This window comes from Theropithecus gelada, chromosome 3, assembly GCF_003255815.1.
Source record: "Theropithecus gelada isolate Dixy chromosome 3, Tgel_1.0, whole genome shotgun sequence".
NCBI classification, from domain to species: domain Eukaryota; kingdom Metazoa; phylum Chordata; class Mammalia; order Primates; family Cercopithecidae; genus Theropithecus; species Theropithecus gelada.
Genome location: NC_037670.1, coordinates 34,629,128 through 34,647,673, shown reverse-complemented (window position 1 = coordinate 34,647,673; position 18,546 = coordinate 34,629,128). Strand labels below are relative to the sequence as shown.

General features: G+C 39.0%; 1 pseudogene across 1 annotated transcript; it reads left to right on the top strand.

Moving 5' to 3' along the window:
* Positions 1-16,291: 16,291 nt before the first annotated feature.
* LOC112620833 lies at positions 16,292-17,173 on the top strand (annotated as a pseudogene). Its single transcript, XR_003118604.1, has one exon. The product of XR_003118604.1 is annotated as a 60S ribosomal protein L7a pseudogene (transcript).
* Positions 17,174-18,546: the final 1,373 nt, after the last annotated feature.

The window sequence follows — 18,546 nt, the reverse complement described above, 5'->3', positions numbered from 1 at the left end:
AAAGACTAGACTGGCTTAACCTCCCAGCCTACATCTTTCTCCTGTACTGGATGCTTCCTGCCCTTGAACATCAGACTGTAAGATCTTCAGTTGGCTTCCTTGCTCCTCAGCTTGCAGACGGTCTTTTATGGGAGCTTGTGATCATGTGAGTTAATACTCCTTAATAAACTCACATTTATTTATACACCTATCCTATTAATTCTGTCCCTCTAGAGAGCACTGACTAATACAGATTTTGGTACCAGGAGTGGTTCTAGAGGAAGAGAATATTAAGGATGGAGTTCTTTCATTGATTTCGGGATTTCTGGAGTTGGCTGTTTCATGTGATTAGACCCCAAAATGCTAAGGACTCTGCTTCTAATAGTATGGAGAACACTGATAGTCCTTGACATGAACTGTGTAGATGCATTTGACACTCCTGAATCACTGTTCATGAGAGGCAAGGAGTTTAGTGACTAGTTAATATCAACAGAATAAGTAATTGTGTATGCCACTTTATGATCAAGGTAATAACATCATTCATCCTCCATACTCACTGTCTCTTTCCACAAAATAAATACCTTTGACCATATGTGGAGAACCAAAGGACATTATGAAGTTGGTTGGTTGCTTCTAAGTTCACTGGACAAAGTGATGAAAGAAAATTATGAACTCAGGAATTCTAACTCCCAGTTACAGAGACAGATACCGAGCCACAAATGTCCTAAGATTGCCCTGAGTGAGTCTTATCTCCTGTAGAGAAAAAACTAAAGTTGTGGAAAATCAGACAGAGGCTCTTATCGTGCGAGCAACTGACCTGCAACAAAAGGTGTATGGACAGCCTTGCCAGGTGTCTATTGTTAAAGTTACGGCATTGATTGGAACAAAAAATGAGACCCTGCAACTTGGAATGGGGATCAGTGGGAGGACCCTGATGAAGCTGGGGACACTGAGATTGTAAACTCTGATGAACCTTTTTTGCCAGAAGAAACAGCTTTCCCATCCCCAGTAGTGGCAACATCCCCTCCCCGACCCAAACTGCCATCAGCCTTTCCATCTTTGTCTGAGGAGATAAACCCTGTGCTTCCTGAGGCAACAGTAATGGCCTCCCCTGAGGCAGTTTCCAGGCAAGGTAATGTTGATTCTCCTCAGTACTCACCCTTAACACCCTTGTTTGCTTCTAGACCTATAAGTAGACTAAAGTCCCAGCAGGCCACTAGAGATGAGGTTCAGAGTGTGACCCATGAAGAGGTGCACTACATTCAAAAAGAACTACTTGAGTTTTCTGATTTATATAAGCAGAAATCTGTAGAACAGATATGGGAATGGATATTAAGAGTGTGAGATAATAGTGGAAGGAACATAGAGTTGGATCAGGCTGAATTTATTGATTCAGGCCCCATAAGTAGGGATTCTGCATTTAATATTGCTGCTCGGGGAGGTAAAAAAAAAAAAGTTCTAATAGTTTATTTGCTTGGTTAACTGAAATATGGATTAAAAGATGGCCCACTGTGAGCAAGCTGGAAATGCCTGATTTCCTCCCTTGGTTTAATATAGAAGAAAGGATCCAAAGCCTTAGGGAGATTGGAAAGATGGAGTGGATTAGTCACTTCAGACCTACTCATCTCATCTGGGAGAGAGTCCGGAAGATATACCCTTGACTAATGTTTTGTGAAATAGATTTGTGAGAGCAGCACCTGCATCTTTGAGGAGCTCTGTAGGGACTGCTCTTCTCTGTATGCCAGATCTAACAGTGAGAACCGTAGTCACTCAACTACGAAATGTAAATACAATGCGAATAATTGGATCCCGAGGTGGCAGGGGCCAAGTGGCAACACTCAGCCATCAAAGGCAAGGTGGGCATAGCTACTGTAATGGACATCAGAGGCAAAGCATCAATCAGAATAGTTTGACTTGTATAGAACTCTGGCATTGGCTAATTAATCACGGTGTTTCTAGAGGCGAAACTGATAGGAAGCCTACTCCATTCCTACTTAATTTATATAAGAAAACATCCAGATCTAGTGGACAAAAGACTAATCTGAATTATAGAAACACAGAATCATGGCTCCTCAATCAATTTCCAGACTTGAACCCGTTTAAAGACCTAGAATCCCTTGAATGAAGAGCGGGCTGGATCCCCTCGAGGAAGGACCCCGCTACACTACTGACAATTTATGCAGTTATCCTTTCTCCCTTCCCTTCCCACAGATACCTCTGGCCTTTTACCAGGGTAAAAGTGCATTGACGAAAGGAAAATGATCAGACATTTCAGGGACTACTAGATACTGGCTCTGAGCTGACACTGATTCCAGGGAAACTCCCAAAACATCATTGTGGTCCTCCAGTTGAAGTAGGGACTTATAGAGGTCAGGTAATTAATGGAGTTTTAGCCCAGGTTCAATTTACAGTGGGTCCAGTGTGTTCCCAGACTTATCGTGTGGTCATTTCCCCAGTGCCAGAAAGCATAATTGGCATAGATATACTTAGCAGCTGGCAGAACCCCCACACTGGTTCTCTGACTGGTAGGGTGAAGGCTATTATGGTGGGAAACGCCAAATGGAAGAAAGACAACAGAGCTGCCTCTACCTAGAAACATAGTAAATCAAAAACAATATCGCATCCCTGGAGGGATCGCAGAGATTAATACCACCACCAAGGAACTGAAAGATGCAGGGATAGTAATTCCCACCACATCCCCATTCAACTCTCCCATTTGGCCTGTGCAGAAGATAGATGGATCTTGGAGAATGACAGTGGATTATCATAAGCTTAACCAAGTAGTGACTCCAATTGCAGCTACTGTACCAGATGTGGTTTCATCACTTGAGCAAATTAACCATCTCCTGGTACCTGGTGTGTAGCAATTGATTTAGCAAATGCCTTTTTCTCCATTCCTGTCCATAAGGCCCACCAGAAGCAATTTGGCTTTAGCTGGCAAAGCCAGCAACATACTTTTATTATCCTACCTCAGGGGTATATCAACTCTCCAGCTTTGTGTCACAATTTTGTTGGGAGAGACGTTGACCAATTCTCCCTGGGGTCCAGAACAGGAAAAGGCTCTGCAACAGGTCCAGGTTGCTGCACAAGCTGTTCTGCCACTTGAGCCATATGACCCAGCAGATCCAATGTTGCTTGAGGTGTCAGTGGCAGATAGGGATGCTGTTTGGATCCTCTGGCAGGCCTCCATAGGTGAATCACAGTGGAGGCCTCTAGGATTTTGGAGCAAGGCCCTGCCATCTTCTGCTGACAACTGCTCTCCTTTTGAGAGAGCTTTTTGGTCTGTTATTGGACTTTGGTGGAAACCGAATGTTTGACTATGGATCATCAAGTCACCATGCAACCTAAACTGCCTATCATGAACTGGGTGTTTTCTGACCCATCCAGCCATAAAGTGTGTCATCCACAGCAGCATTCCATCATCAAATAGAAATGGTATATACATGATCGGGCTTGAGCAGGTCCTGAAGGCAAAGTAAGTTACCCGAGGAAGTGGAGCAAATGCCCATGGTCTCCACTCCTAACACTCTGCCTTCTCTTCCTGCACCTGCACTGAGGCCTCATGGGGAGCTCCCTATGATCAGTTGACAGAGGAAGAGAAGACTAGGGCCTGGTTCACAGATAGTTCTGCACAACACGCAGGCACCATCTGAAAGTGGACAGCTGTGGCACTGTAGCCCCTCTCAAGGACATCCCTGAAGGACAGTGGTGAAGGGAAATCTTCCCAGTGGGCAGAACTTCAACCAGTGCACCTGGCCGTGCACTTTGCATGGAAGGAGAAATGACCAGATGTGCGATTGTATACTGATATATGAGCTGTAGCCAATCGTTTGGCTGGATGGTCAGGGACTTGGAAGAAGCATGATTGGAAAATTGGTGACAAAGAAATTTGGGGACGAGGTATGTGGATGTACCTCTGAGTGGTCAAAAACTGTGAAGATATTTGTATCCTATGTGAGTGCTCACCAACAGGTGACCTCAGCAGAGGAGGATTTTAATAATCAGTGCTGGATAGGATGACCCATTCTGTGGACACCACTCAGCCTCTTTCCTCAGCCACCTCTGTCATCACCCAAAGGGACCATGAACAAAGTGGCCATGGTGGCAGGGGTGGAGGTTACATATGGGCTCAGCAACATGGACTTCCACTCACCAAGGGTGACCCGGCTACAGCCACTGCTGAGTTCCCAATTTGCCAGCAGCAGAGACCAAAACTGAATCCTCAATATGGCACCATTCCTCAGGATGATCACCCAGCTACCTGGTGGCAGATTCATATCGGACCTCTTCCATCTTGGAAAGGGCAGAGGTTTGTCCTCACTGGAATAGACACTTACTCCGGATATAGGTTTGCCTATCCTGCACTCAAAGCTTCTGCCAAGACTCCCATCCATGAACTCACAGAATGCCTTATCCACTATCGTGGTATTCCACATAGCATTGCCTCTAACCAAGGCAATCATTTTATGGCTAAATAATCGTAGGCAGTAGGCTCATGCTCATGAAATTCACTGGTCTTACCATGTTCCCCATCATACTGAAGCAGCTAGATTGATAGAATGGTGAAATGGCCTTTCAATGTCGCAATCACAAAGCCAACTAGGTGACAATACTTTGCAGGGCTGGGGCAAAGTTCTTCATAAGGCTGCATATTCTCTGAATCAGTGTCTAATATATAGTACCATGTTTGATCATGTTTACGCTTGTACTAAGAAAATACCATCATTTCATTTCCTTTTTCATGTACCATAAGATTTATTGACTTCATATCAGAACTTAAGTGTTGTTAACTTTATGTAATAGCATTTGTTAACTTTATGTAATAGCATTTGGATTGGGGATTGGTGCATTTCCAGTTGTAAGAAGGATAGCTGTATTATGTTAGATAAAATTATGACCTTATTGTTTATTTGAAGATTATGTATGATCTCAGGAGATTTGTATGGGTTCAAGATGACTTGTGATGGTTAATACTGAGGGTCAGCTTGATTGGATTGAAAGATGCAAAATGCTGGTCCTGGGTGTGTGTGCGAGGGTGTTGCCAAAGGAGATTAACATTTGAGTCAGTGGACTGGGAAAGGCAGACACACCCTTAACTCGGTGGACACCATCTAATCAGCAGGCAGAAAAAGGTGAAAAAGAGAGACCAGCCTGGGCTCCCAGCCTACGTCTTTCTCCAGGGCTGGATACTTCCTGCCCTCAAACATCGGACTCCAAGTTCTTTAGCTTTGGGACTCGGACTGGCTTCCTTGCTCCTCAGCTTGCAGACAGCCTATTATGGAACCTTGTGATTGTGTGTTAATACTTATTTAATAAACTCCTCTTTGTATGTACATCTATCCTGTCAGCTCTGTCCCTCTAGAGAACTCTGACTAATACAGGCAGTGAGGAGTAGCTGATGCAGGCTGGGAAATTGGGGACCTATGCTATGCAGTATCAAAGTATTTGGCTAAACTGTTGCCGGAGATAAGTTAGAAGGCCAAAGACATACAACTGTGATTCTAGGGAAATTGTTGGAAGGATCCAAAATATTAGTGTGTGTTGGCTACACAGACTGCGATTAGCAAAGTATTTCAGGAAAAAGATTAGCTCATATATAACTGACCAACTGGTAGCAGGGCTGGAAACAGAGAACTCTTGAAGCCCACATAGCATTTGCTCTCCAGAGACTGTTAAGACTTAAAAAAAAAAAAAGAATTTAGCCATGTGATAAAGGTCAAGTTAAAGGCATTGTTTTCTCACACAAGTTTATTGTTTTAAATGGTTTTTATTTAGTGGCCATTAAATTTGAAGAAATAGCCATGAGGGAAAGACTGCAAAATTATAAGGCAGACATAAGAACAAAGTCTAGGAAAAAAATTGAGGGTATGACTCCAGTCTTAATAAACTAACTAGAAGCAAATATTCCTGAAAATTTTGAAAGTGCTGTGCCAACAAAGAATGCATGAGTCTAGGTTGTAAAATCCACAGACTAATGGGCAAGCTTTAATACTTAGACTCTCAAAATTGAATGAATAAGTAGTCAGCTATGAAAGCTGGTCAGTTCTCAAAGAGGCAGAATCTCTGACATCCACTGCAAATAATGATGTCATGAAGGATTGAACAAGAATAAACAATCTAGAGGTATACTCGGGGCCATGAAGAACAAAGGGCTAGAGAATTTCTCTATAAAAAGAATGCCTAATCCATAATATATTATAGGGATATTTTAATGCTTGCTCAGCAGAATATGGCAAAGGAGTAGTGACTACTATGAGATTTTTAACATATATTCTACCCTTCTACCACCATATTTGGTATGGAGGAAGGCAGGGGCAAAGAACTTGTCATTTTGGTTAGCAGGTCCCTGGACAGATAGAAGTCACATCTGGTCCATGGAAGCAAATGTAAAACTCCCAGAGACCACGGATTTTGAGCTGATGCAGTTCCTTAATCAGAATCTGGAATTTTCCCCTTAGCGATGGGATAGGTGTGGTTTTCAAGTAGGAAGAAAGGTGCAATTTTCCCACCTAAAGAACTAAGAGTGAATTTGGCGGTCAGAAAAATGGACAGTAGAAGTAGCAATGTCTCCACTAACCTTGCTAGTCACTTGTAGCCGGGAAGCAGATACCCAGTTAAGAAGTGCATTTGTTTACCCTGCTTGCATTCAGATGTGGTCATGTGATTAGTTGTCAACAAAGTTAGGTGAACAGAAATGACGTGAGCCACTTCCAGGCAAAGGATGTAATTAATTGGTTTGCCTTTGTCCATTCCACTTCCCCTTGTACTCGTGGATGCCAATATGATGAAAGGTACAGCCCCAATCCAGAACACTGGGACCCTGAGTCACCCATGGAAAAGAGTCACCTTGAATTGTGTGGGCTAGAAATAAACTTTCATTGCCTTTGAAGCATTTAGATCATTTCGTGTCTATTTGTTACCACAGTTTAGTATGATCTTCCACATTATAGTTATATTATTTAGAGATAATATTTATTCAGGGAAAAGCACAATGTTAATAAAATCATTTTAAGTGTTCCTGTAAGAAGAAAAATGTGTATATGGAATAAACTGCAATATATGATGCCTATCTAAGGCATTTTTGCATTTGAAACCGGAGGTGAAAACTCCTTTCATGTAACTTGGCTAGTTTTTATTTAATATTAACAGACTATGAACATATATATGTATATGCATATATATATGCATACAAATATATATGTGTATAATGTGTTTAAAAAATGAATCTTCTAATATAAATGAAGAAAAACATAAAAGTAGATATTTATAATGTAATATGTGAATTTCAGCTTTACATTTTTGATTGAGTTTTATTTGCTCTGACAAAAATTGAGCAGCCATCAGATATGTCATGGGGAAAATAAACAAACAAAGCTATGACTTATATAACTCATGCCTTGAAAATCAAGTAAAAGAAACCACAGTGCAGTTTTAGGAGAAGAAATGAGTCAGGAATCAAAAGTTCTAAACTCTGGTTTAGCATCTACTTGCTAGCCATGGATTGGTTCTCAGACATCAATATTTCCCTATTCCCATTTAGAGAGATAGAAAGCTAAAATGTACATTTCTCAGACTCCCTCACAGCTATGGATTTGGACATAAGATTCTGCCAAGCACAAAATCATAATGAGAAGGAAGTCACCTTCCTATGATTACTGGACAAATGTTTTCAGTGTTCTAACTTCAAGCTCTACTCTCCAGTCACCAACTTTGTACAGTAGCAGAAACATGTTCCTGAAGAGTAGTATGAACTTCTGCTCTTCCAGACATCCCTACAATTTTTGAAGTGCCTAATTCCCTGAATTAAGTTTCATTCTATTTGAAGCATCTAAAGCGGCTCTTTTTTCCTGTACTGAACATTAAGTGACTCACTAATAATGAATGATTAATAAACTCTTTGAGCTCCACTGATCATAGATAAATATTAATAGGTACTATTTCAACTGAGAAAGAGTTGAGGACTGTGGCCAAGTTTATAGTTTCCAAAACATTAAAAAGAAAAAAAAAGAAGAAAATTTATACAAAAATCAGAAAATGAAGAAAGGAAAACCCATAAAATAAAATGGCAGAATGACAAGGGCAATTAATATTAAAATAAAGTTGAATGGCCTGATTGTATTTATTTAAATAAAAGAATAAGGAAGTACATCTTTCTTTCTTTTCCTTTAGAAACCCCACTAAAACAAGAAATGTGTTTGAAGTGGAAGTTTAAAAGAGTATAAACCTGGAAAAATGAAAATAATGAGAGGGGTTTCTAAATAAGAGATGTCAACAAATATGTGGAAGTCATAAAGTGTAAAGAAGCAAGTAAACAAATGAAGCAAGAAGAAATAATCACATCTTCCAATATCAGTGCTACAGAGCCAGTGCAAGTTTCTCTCCCTAGTGGAATGTCTGAAGCACAGGGCTCACAGTTGGCAAGAAAGGAAGAGAAAAAGACTGAGAAGTGAGGTTAAAACAGATTTTTAGCACATGTTCTGTAAATATGTTTGAGTACACTTTGCTTGTTCTCTGTATCTTCCAGAATGTTTAAAATAGTACAACATTTTTTAAATTTAATGCCAAACATTGGAGAAAGGAGAGAGAAAATGGTAAATATATGAACCATATAGTCCACATCAGGAATTAACAACTATTTTGCACTTTCCTAAAGTAAATAATCCAGAATTACAGGGGTTTACATATAAGAAAGGAGACACTGAATCTGGACTTGAGGAAGATTCACTTTTCTGGCAGTTTCTGAGTTGTTTACTATGTGTAAGTTTTATATCCTTGGGGATGGAGTTGGTGAATGCCTTCAAAGGCAACAACAAATCAAGAGTTGGAAGATACATATTTTTTAAAGAGAGAGTTCCTATAATTTATAATTTTACGAATGGCTCAATCTTCCTTCTTAGCATGTTTAGTTCTGATGGATCTATTTGTTATTCCTGTACATTCCTATCCTGTGCCTCTAGGCATTTTGGCGTCAATAAGCAGGTATAGCTCCTGCTGTGACACTCAGAGAAGAAATAAGCTTAGGACAAATTACTAACAAATTTTTACTAATACCAACTGGCAACTGTGACATAGGCTTTACCACATATTTCATTATGGCTTTAACACTTGCAGACAAAACCCTTTTACATAATCATTTTTCACATATAAAATTCATGTCTTTTTATGTAAACATTGGGAAACTTAGGCACTAATTTTTAGAAGCGATTGTTACGCAAAGAGCCAAAACACTTCAGCAATGTAAAGAACCCTGAAAATCCATTCCTCCATAAGAGCTGAGAGAACACTAGAATTGTTCAAAATCAACATTTTTATAACTCTGGAAATTAACCAAAGACTTGCAATAATTAGTAGATGGAAAAAAAAAACAAAAACAAATCTCAGTAAGAAGAGTGAGGTTTGTGGTATTTCTAATTTCCCCTATTTCCACCCCTGCTCCTCTGTACCTTGGCGACAGCCTTGAAAACCAGCAGCCTTACAACCATGGTAGCTGTAAGAATCAGCAGTCTAACAGCCACTGAAGGAAGAATGGGTTTGGAGCTTCAAAAACCAGATCTTGAGAGAATTGTTATTTTTTGACCTGCCTGGCACCATTCATAGGGGGCTCATCTTTACATGAAGTAAGTCAGAGCTTATTGACGAGGAAAATCCCCTCACCAGGTCATTTATCAAATTTCACAGGCAATTATATATTATTTCAGCTGCCTGAGGTGTTAATATCATTTGGGGTAAACAAGAGTCTGGCCAAAAAACTTAACAAGAAAACTTGGAGACAATATGTCCACTGAACTGTGAAAAGCTCTGTTACATTCTTGGGAAGCTGAAGACCATATACATGTACAGGGCTGTACAACACTCAGAAAAGAACTGAGAAAGTTCTAACCTCTCATTTCTACTTAATTTTGATACTTTATCCAAATAGGAAGTAATGGCTGAAGCACAAATGTAAACTCTCAGAGCATTAAAGACATGCCCAACACACAAACAGAGCCCCTCAGGAGAGTTTAGGGGACTAGTTGGCTCAAAAACTCCAAGGAAATGAATCATTAGCTGATCACTAAGTTAAATGAGCAGTGACTTCAGTGATTGCACATGACCAACAATACAGATTTTAGAGAATTATTTCATGAAAAACATGAAACAAACAAATAGCAACAACAAAAACAAAACTAGGGACAGGAGGAGATCTGATTACCAAAGCTAACACATGATATAATTTTAAATATCCAGTTTTTAACAAGTAATTATAAGACATCCAAAGAAACAGGAATGTATTATCATACATGAGAAAAAAAAGCAGTCAATAGAAACTTTTCCTGAGGAAGCCCAGATGTTGGATTTATTAGACACATACAGTAGCTATTCCAAATGTGCCCAAATAACTAAAGAAAATCTTGTGGAAAGAATGAAAATAAGGTTAGAAAAATTCCTCATCCAATATCAATAAAGAGAGAGAAATTATTTTTTAAAAAGAATCAATAGAAATTCTGAAGTTGACAAATATTTCTTATTTTTTTTTAACAACAGGGGCTTTACAGCACATATAAGTTATCAAAAGGAGAACCAATAACCTTGAAAACATGTCCATTGAGATTATCCTGTCTGAGGAACAGAAAAAAAATTATAAGATCTCTGGGATTGGAGTTTCAGGAGGAAAGCGTAAGTAGAAATAGATAGAAAAAAATTGAAAAAATACAGGCAAAAACTTTCAAACTTTGATTTAGAAAACACTAATTTACACATCCAAGAAGATCAACAACTTCCAAGTAGGATTAACTCAAAGAGATCCAAGTGTAGACACATTATAATCAGACTGACAAAAGCTGAAAACAAAGGGTATTGAAAGCAGCAAGAAAAAAAGAGTCTTATAAGATACAAAGGAATCTCATTTAAATTAACACGTTACTTTCAATAGAAATCATGGAGGTTATAAGGCAGTAAAACAACATATTCAAAGTGCTTAAAGCAAAAGAATGTCAACCAAGAATTGAATATCCAGCAAAACTAACCTTCAAAAGTTGAGGAGAGATTAAGATATCCCCAGGCCAAAAAAAATAAAAAATAAAAATAAAAGGAAATTTGTCACTAACAGACCTACACTGCAATAAATACTGAAGGAACTCCTTCAGAATCAAATGAAGAGAAGTTAGACTAATTCAAATCCATGTGAACATTTTTTCAGGCCTGGAAATAGGCACCTGAAAAGGCTTTACCTGGCAGGCCTCACAGGGAAATCTACTCTCCCTACACCAAACTTGACATACAGACAATGCACTGAAGTCTCTGGTGAAAGTTGCAGCCAAGAACTCAGGCCCCTCTGGCTGGTCATGCTCTTATGTACATTTTTATTCATAGCCAAAGGACCTCTATTGGGAAGTCTCCTTATTGGGAAGCCTCAGCTGAGACATTCCTCAAGCACCTCTATATTTTTATAAGGGGTCCTCAAAGATTTTTCCACTCTGACTCAGTAATTATGACTCCTTGAATTTGAGCCCTTACCCTCCCACTTTCCCTAGCCCCAGGTCATAAAATGACAGAAGTCCCTTGTTCAAGTATCTCTTGGCAGTTACATATTTTCTCCACATGGATTGCTACATTTGATCCTCACACACTGCCATTCCATGGGGGAAATGGGAACATTGAGGGAGCCAGCACTCCAGCACTCTTTGCTATTTAGCTTCTTACTGATACTATCACAGTAAGTGAAAAACAGCTCAATTATTATTTGTAGTTTAGTTTATTGTCTTAATTAGCATGAACACCCAGCAGCTCAACTTTCTTCAAAAGAATAAAGAGCACTAGCTTGTGCAGTGGTTCATGCCTGTAATCCTAGCACCTTGAGAGGCCAAGGCAGGTGGATCATGAGGTCAAGAGTTCAAGACCAGCCTGGCCAATATGGTGAAACCTCATCTCTAATAAAAATACAAAAATTAGTCGGGCGTGGTAGTGTGCACCTGTAGTCTCAGCTGCTCAGGAGGCTGAGGCAGGAGAATTGCTTGAACCTGGGAGGTGGAGGTTGCAGTGAGCTGAGATTGCACCATTGCATTTCAGCCTGGGTGACAGAATGAGACCCCGTCTCAAAAGAAAAAAAAAAAAAAAAAAAGGAGCACTAGTAAAAGTAACTACATCGATAAATATAACAGATGTAATAAATGTATTTTTTTGGTTTCTAACACTTTCCCTGATTTAAAAGGTGAATGCATAAAGCAATAATCATGAATATGTGTTCATTGGCCTTAATGTATAAAGGTGTAATTCATATGAAAACTATAGCAAGAAGAATTGTAAGGGAAGAAAGCTATATTAAAGTAAAATTTTTGTATACCACTGGAAGTTGGTATGCATTAATTTTAAATACATTGTTGACATTAAAATTGACAATAATTTAAAATACATTGTCTTAGTTAAGATGTAAATTTTACGCCCAGGACAACCATTAAGAAAATAATGCAAAATAATATAACAAAAGTAACAAAATGAATTAAAATAGTGCAATACAAATATATAGTTAACACAAACAAGGCAGTAATTGAGTAATGAAGAAACAAAAAACATTATATATATATATGTTTAAATATATATTTATATACATATATCCCAAGACCAAAAAAATAAATTAATTAAAGAAGAAATACATCACTAATAGACCTGTACTACATGAAATACTGAAGCAAGTCCTTCAGAACCAAATAAAAGGAAACTAGTCAACAAGTCAAATCCACATGAACATAAGGAGTCCAGCTCCAGGCCAAAATCGTATATGTGATTTTTGAGGCCTGAAAATAGGCAACTGCATATATATATGATAAATCCAACAGGCACCAAATAAATCCAAAATAGTCACCTACATATATATATATGTGTGTATATATATATACATGTATATATATACATATATGGCAGATATAAATCCAACCATATCTATATTGCATTAAACAAAAGTATACTAAACACTCCAATTGGCAGAGATTGGCAGAATGAATTAGAAATATGATCCAACTATATCTTGTCTGTAAGAAATACACTCAAGATTCAAAAATAGGTAGGTGGAAAGTTAAAAAGATGGAAAAATTATATCATAAAAGACAAAAGACAACTGAAATGGTGATACTAATATCAAGCAAAATAGACTTCAAGAAAAATATTATTAGAAAAAAGAGAACTATGTTTTATAATGATAAAAGGGTCAATCCTTCAGGAAGACATAACAATTATAAACATATATGCATCTAACAACAGAGTCCCAAAATACATGAAGCCAAAATTGACAATACTACAGGGAGACATAGCCACGTCAACAAGAATAATGGGACACTTCTATAGCCTCAGCTGCAATAATGAATAAAAATAAACTAAGAAGAATTTCAACAGGGAATTAAAGGAGAAGATTTAACAAACCTATAAGCCAACTAGAGCTAACAGATTTTTATGGAACACTCTATACACAACAGAAGAATCCACAGTCTTCTAAAGTACACAGGTAATATTCTCTAAGATAAACTGTATATTACTTCATTAAAACCACAAAAAATTAAAAAGTTTGAAAACATACAAAATATATTCTTCAACACCAAAGGAATTAAATTATAAAGGGAAAACAAAAGGAATTTTGGGAATTTACAAATATGTAGAAATTCAACAACATGCTCCTAGTCAATGGGTCAAAGAAGACATAAGGAAAATTAGAAAATACTTTGAGATAAAATATTTATAGGATTCTATTACATTTCCACACATCGTGACAGTACATGGATCAAATTCCTTTTTTTTTCTTTTTTTTTTTTTTGGACTCCTTTTCTTACAATTTGTACAGAAAACATCCTTGGAAAGTAGCAAAAGTGCTATTTATTGTCATCAGTAACACACCATTATGTGACTATAGAAAGTACAGAGAACAATTTTCTATATTATAAAAATACTAATTGTAAAATGGTTATATCTTTCTAATATGTATTAGTGGTATCATAGATTTTCTGAAATAGAATTTCTGTGGAAAATATTACTATCTAGAAGATGTAGCATTTATTGGATTCTGCTCATTTTTATTCATAAATTAGACTTTTGCTACCTTAAAATTGTTCTTAATAGTCTAGGTGCTAAGGTATGCTTGTTGTTAGTGTAATTATTGCAAACCTCAGCTAATCAAATGTTTTATATGAGTTTTTCACTACTTTTGGCTTCAAAGCGAAGAAAAATTTCAGTTTATAAAATTTGCCAAGGAATTAACTGGAACCAAGGACTTGATTAACTATAAAAGAAGGCAAAAATAGGGGAGAGTGATCAAAACAATAAAATAATTGCTTCTAAAATAAAATCTCAGGTACTTTGGATTAACTGAGCAAATTTATCCAGAAATAAGCTCAAGGTAATTATAGACTTTTATATATTCAAGTGTGCATAAATATAACATTTTATATATTCAAGTGTACATAAATATAACATTCATAAATTTTTCCCAGGAAAGAGTATATAATGTGCACCTCCAATTTCATGTCAAATCTTTATCACATTTAATAGTAAATTTTATCCCAAAAATAAATGTAGAAAAAAATCAGTCAAGCTACACACTTTTTAAATTAAGACATAAACCTTCATTTTAATAAAAATAGTTATTACACCATTGGATTAACTAATAAGTAATAATTAAGGCCATATTTCCAGGTCTTTACAGTCTACATTCCTGGGAACTTCTGATACTTCAAAAGTATTTAAGAGGTATGATATGGTTTGGTTATATGTGCCCACCCAAATTTCATCTCAAATTGTAATTCCCAGGGCCGGACCTGGTGAGAGGTGACTGGATTATGGGGGCAGCTTTCCTCATGCTGTTCTCATGATAGCAAGATAGTTCACGTGAGATGTGATGGTTTTATAAAGGGATCTTCCCCTTTGCTTGTTTGTTCTCACTATCACCTGTGCCATGTAAGAAACGTCTTGCTTCTTTCTGCCATGATGGTATGTTTCCTGAGGCCTCCCCAGCCATTTGGAACTGTGAGTAAGTTAAATCTATTTCCTTTATTAACCACCCAGTCTCAGGTAGGTCTTTATAGCAGTGTGAGAAGAGACTTACGCCATAAATTGGTACTGGTAGAGCAGGGGTGCTGCTATAAAGATACCTGAAAATGTGGAAGCGACTTTGGAACTGGGTAACAGGTAGAGGTTGGAACAGTTTGGAGGGCTCAGAAGAAGACAAGAACTTGTGGGAGAGTTTAGAACTTCCTAGATACTTGTTGAATGGTTTTGACCAAAATGTTGATAGTGATATGGACAATGAAGTCTAGGCTGAGGTTGCCTCAGATGGAAATGAGGAACTCCTTGGAAACTGCAGCAAAGGTGACCCTTGCTATGCTTTAGCAAAGAGACTGTCAGTAGTTTACTGCTGCCCTAGAGATCTGTGGAACTCTGAACTTGAGAAAGATTGTCTGAAATTGGAACTTATGTTTAAAGAGAAAGTAAAGCATACAAGTTTGGCAATTGTGCAACCTGACCATGCAGCAGAAAAGCAAAACCTATTTTCTGGGAAGAAATTCAAGCTGGTTGCAAAAATTTGCGTTAAGTAACCGGGAACCAAAAGTTGATAGCCAAGACCATGAAAAAAATCTCTCCAGGGCATACCAGAGAACATCACAGCAGCCCCTCCCATCATAGGCCTGGAGGCCTAGGAGGGAAAAATTGTTTCTTGGGAGCAGGCCCAGAGCCTCACTGCCACTCTGCGCAGTCTTGGAACTTGGCTCTCTGTGTCCCAGCCATTGCCACACCAGCTCCAGCCATGACTAAAAAGGGGGAATGTAGAACTCAGGCCATTGCTTCAGAGGGTGCAAGCCCCAAACCTCAGAAGCTTTCATGTGGTGTTGGGCCTGCAGGTAAACAAATGACAAGAATTGAGGTTTGGGAACCTCTGCCTAAATTTAAGGATGTATGGAAATGCCTGGATGTCCAGGCAATTTTCTGCAGGAGTGGAGCCCTCATGGAGAATCTCTGCTAGGACAGTGGATAAGGTAAATGTGGGGTTGGAGATACCACACGGAGTTCTCACTGCAGCACTGCCTAGTAGAGCTGTGAGAAGAGGGCCACCTCCCTCCTGACCCCAGAATGGTAGATCCACCGACAGCTTGCATTGTGAGCTTGGAAAGCCATAGACATTCCATGACAGCCCATGAAAGCAGCTTGGTGGGAGGGCGACTGTGCCCTGCAAAGCCATAGGGGCAGAGCTATCTAATACCATGGGAACCCGCCTCTTGCATCAGCATGACCTGGATGTGAGACATGAAGTCAAGGAGATCAATTTAAGCTTTAAGATTTAATTACTGCTCTCTCCTCCCGCCGCCCAAGATGCCGAAAGGAAAGAAGGCCAAGGGAAAGAAGGTGGCTCCGGCCCCTGCTGTCGTGAAAAAGCAGGAGGCCAAGAAAGTGGTGAATCCCCTGTTTGAGAAAAGACCTAAGAATTTTGGCATTGGACAGGACATCCAGCCCAAAAGAGACCTCACCCGCTTTGTGAAATGGCCTCGCTGTATCAGGTTGCAGCGGCAGAGAGCCATCCTCTGTAAGCGGCTGAAAGTGCCTCCTGCTATTAACCAGTTCACCCAGGCCCTGGACCGCCAAACAGCTACTCAGCTGCTTAAGCTGGCCCACAAGTACAGACCAGAGACAAAGCAAGAGAAGAAGCAGAGGCTGTTGGCCCGGGCCGAGAAGAAAGCTGCTGGCAAAGGGGATGTCCCCACTAAGAGACCACCTGTCCTTCGAGCAGAAGTTAACACCGTCACCACCTTGGTGGAGAACAAGAAGGCTCAGCTGGTGGTGACTGCACATGACGTGGATCCCATTGAGCTGGTTGTCTTCTTGCCTGCCCTGTGTCGTAAAATGGGGGTCCCTTACTGCATTATCAAGGGGAAGGCCAGACTGGGCCGGCTAGTCCACAGGAAGACCTGCACCACTGTCGCCTTCACACAGGTGAACTCGGAAGACAAAGGCGCTTTGGCTAAGCTGGTGGAAGCTATCAGGACCAATTACAACGACAGATACGATGAGATCCGCCGTCACTGGGGCGGCAATGTCCTGGGTCCCAAGTCTGTGGCTCGTATCGCCAAGCTCGAAAAGGCAAAGGCTAAAGAACCTGCCACTAAGCTGGGTTAAATGTACACTGTTGAGTTTTCTGTACATAAAAATAATTAAAATACAAATTTTCCTTCAAAAAAAAAAAAAAGATTTAATTACTGCCATGCCTGGTTTCAGACTAACATGAGCCCTATAATCCCTTTGTTTTGGCCTCTCCCATTTGGAATAGGAACATTTAGCCAATGCCTGTACCCCACTGTGTCTTGGAAGTAACCAATTTGTTTTTTATTTTACAGGCTCATAGGTGGAAGGGACTTGCGTTGACTCAGATGAGACTTTGGACTGTGGACTTTTGAGTTAATGCTGAAATGACTTAAGACTTTTGGGGACTCTTGGGGAGGCACGATTGGCTTTCAAATGTGAGGACATGAGATTTGGGAAGGGCCAGGGATGGAATGATATGGTTTGGCTCTGTGTCCCCACCAAATTCTCATCTCAAGTTGTAATCCCCACAATCCCCATGCATCAAGGGCAGGACCTGATGAGAGGTGATTGGATGAGGGGAATGGTTTCCCCCATGCTGTTCTCATGATAGTGAGTTCTCATGTGATTCAATGATGTTATAAGGGGCTCATCCCTCTTCACTTGTTCACACTTTCTCTTGCCTGTCTCCATGTCAGATGTGACTTTGTTTCTCTCTCACTTTCTGCTATGATTGTGAGCTTCCTAAAGCCTCCCTCCCAAGTCATGCAGAACTTTGAGTAAGTTAAACGTCTGTTCTTTGTAAATTACGCAGTCTTGGATATGTCTTTATAGCAGTATGAGAACAGACTAATACAAAGTCTGAATATGTCTTCCAAATTTAATAGACATAATCATTATAATTACATGGTTTTAATTTAACATACGCATTTTATTGGCTAAACAGGTGCACAGTTTATGCTGGGCCCCTCCACAAAAACCATCCTTCCATTTTCTTTGGCTACAAATGTCATTTCCTTTAAACAACTCATCTGACTTCAAAATCCAAGTTACATGTCTTGTATTATAGGCATTGTGTACATCAAAGCACTTACTATGGTATTTTTGGTTTTATGTTTATTCATCATTATACTCCATAAATATGGAAGCTTCGTGACCACATACGTCACTGATCTTGCTCTTTAACAAAGAACACAAAAGTAGAAAATGGAGGAATGAAATAAAAATCACGCAGATGTGCAACAAGAGGAGTGTTCAATAATTAATCCACACATTGATAAATTCTTTATACTCAGTAAATATAATGAATGTAACAAATGCATTATACTCCTAGAATGCACCATTTTCTAGATACCAGATGATATAGCAGTAAATAAAACGCAAAATGTCTGCCATCTAGCAGCATACATTTTAGAATCTAGATGGTTGTTACCTGAGATATATCATATTTTTAATAAAAGAAGCAATGTAAAATAACATATTATTATCATCTAAAAAATGTGAGGACACTGGGCACATATGCAACATGATGAA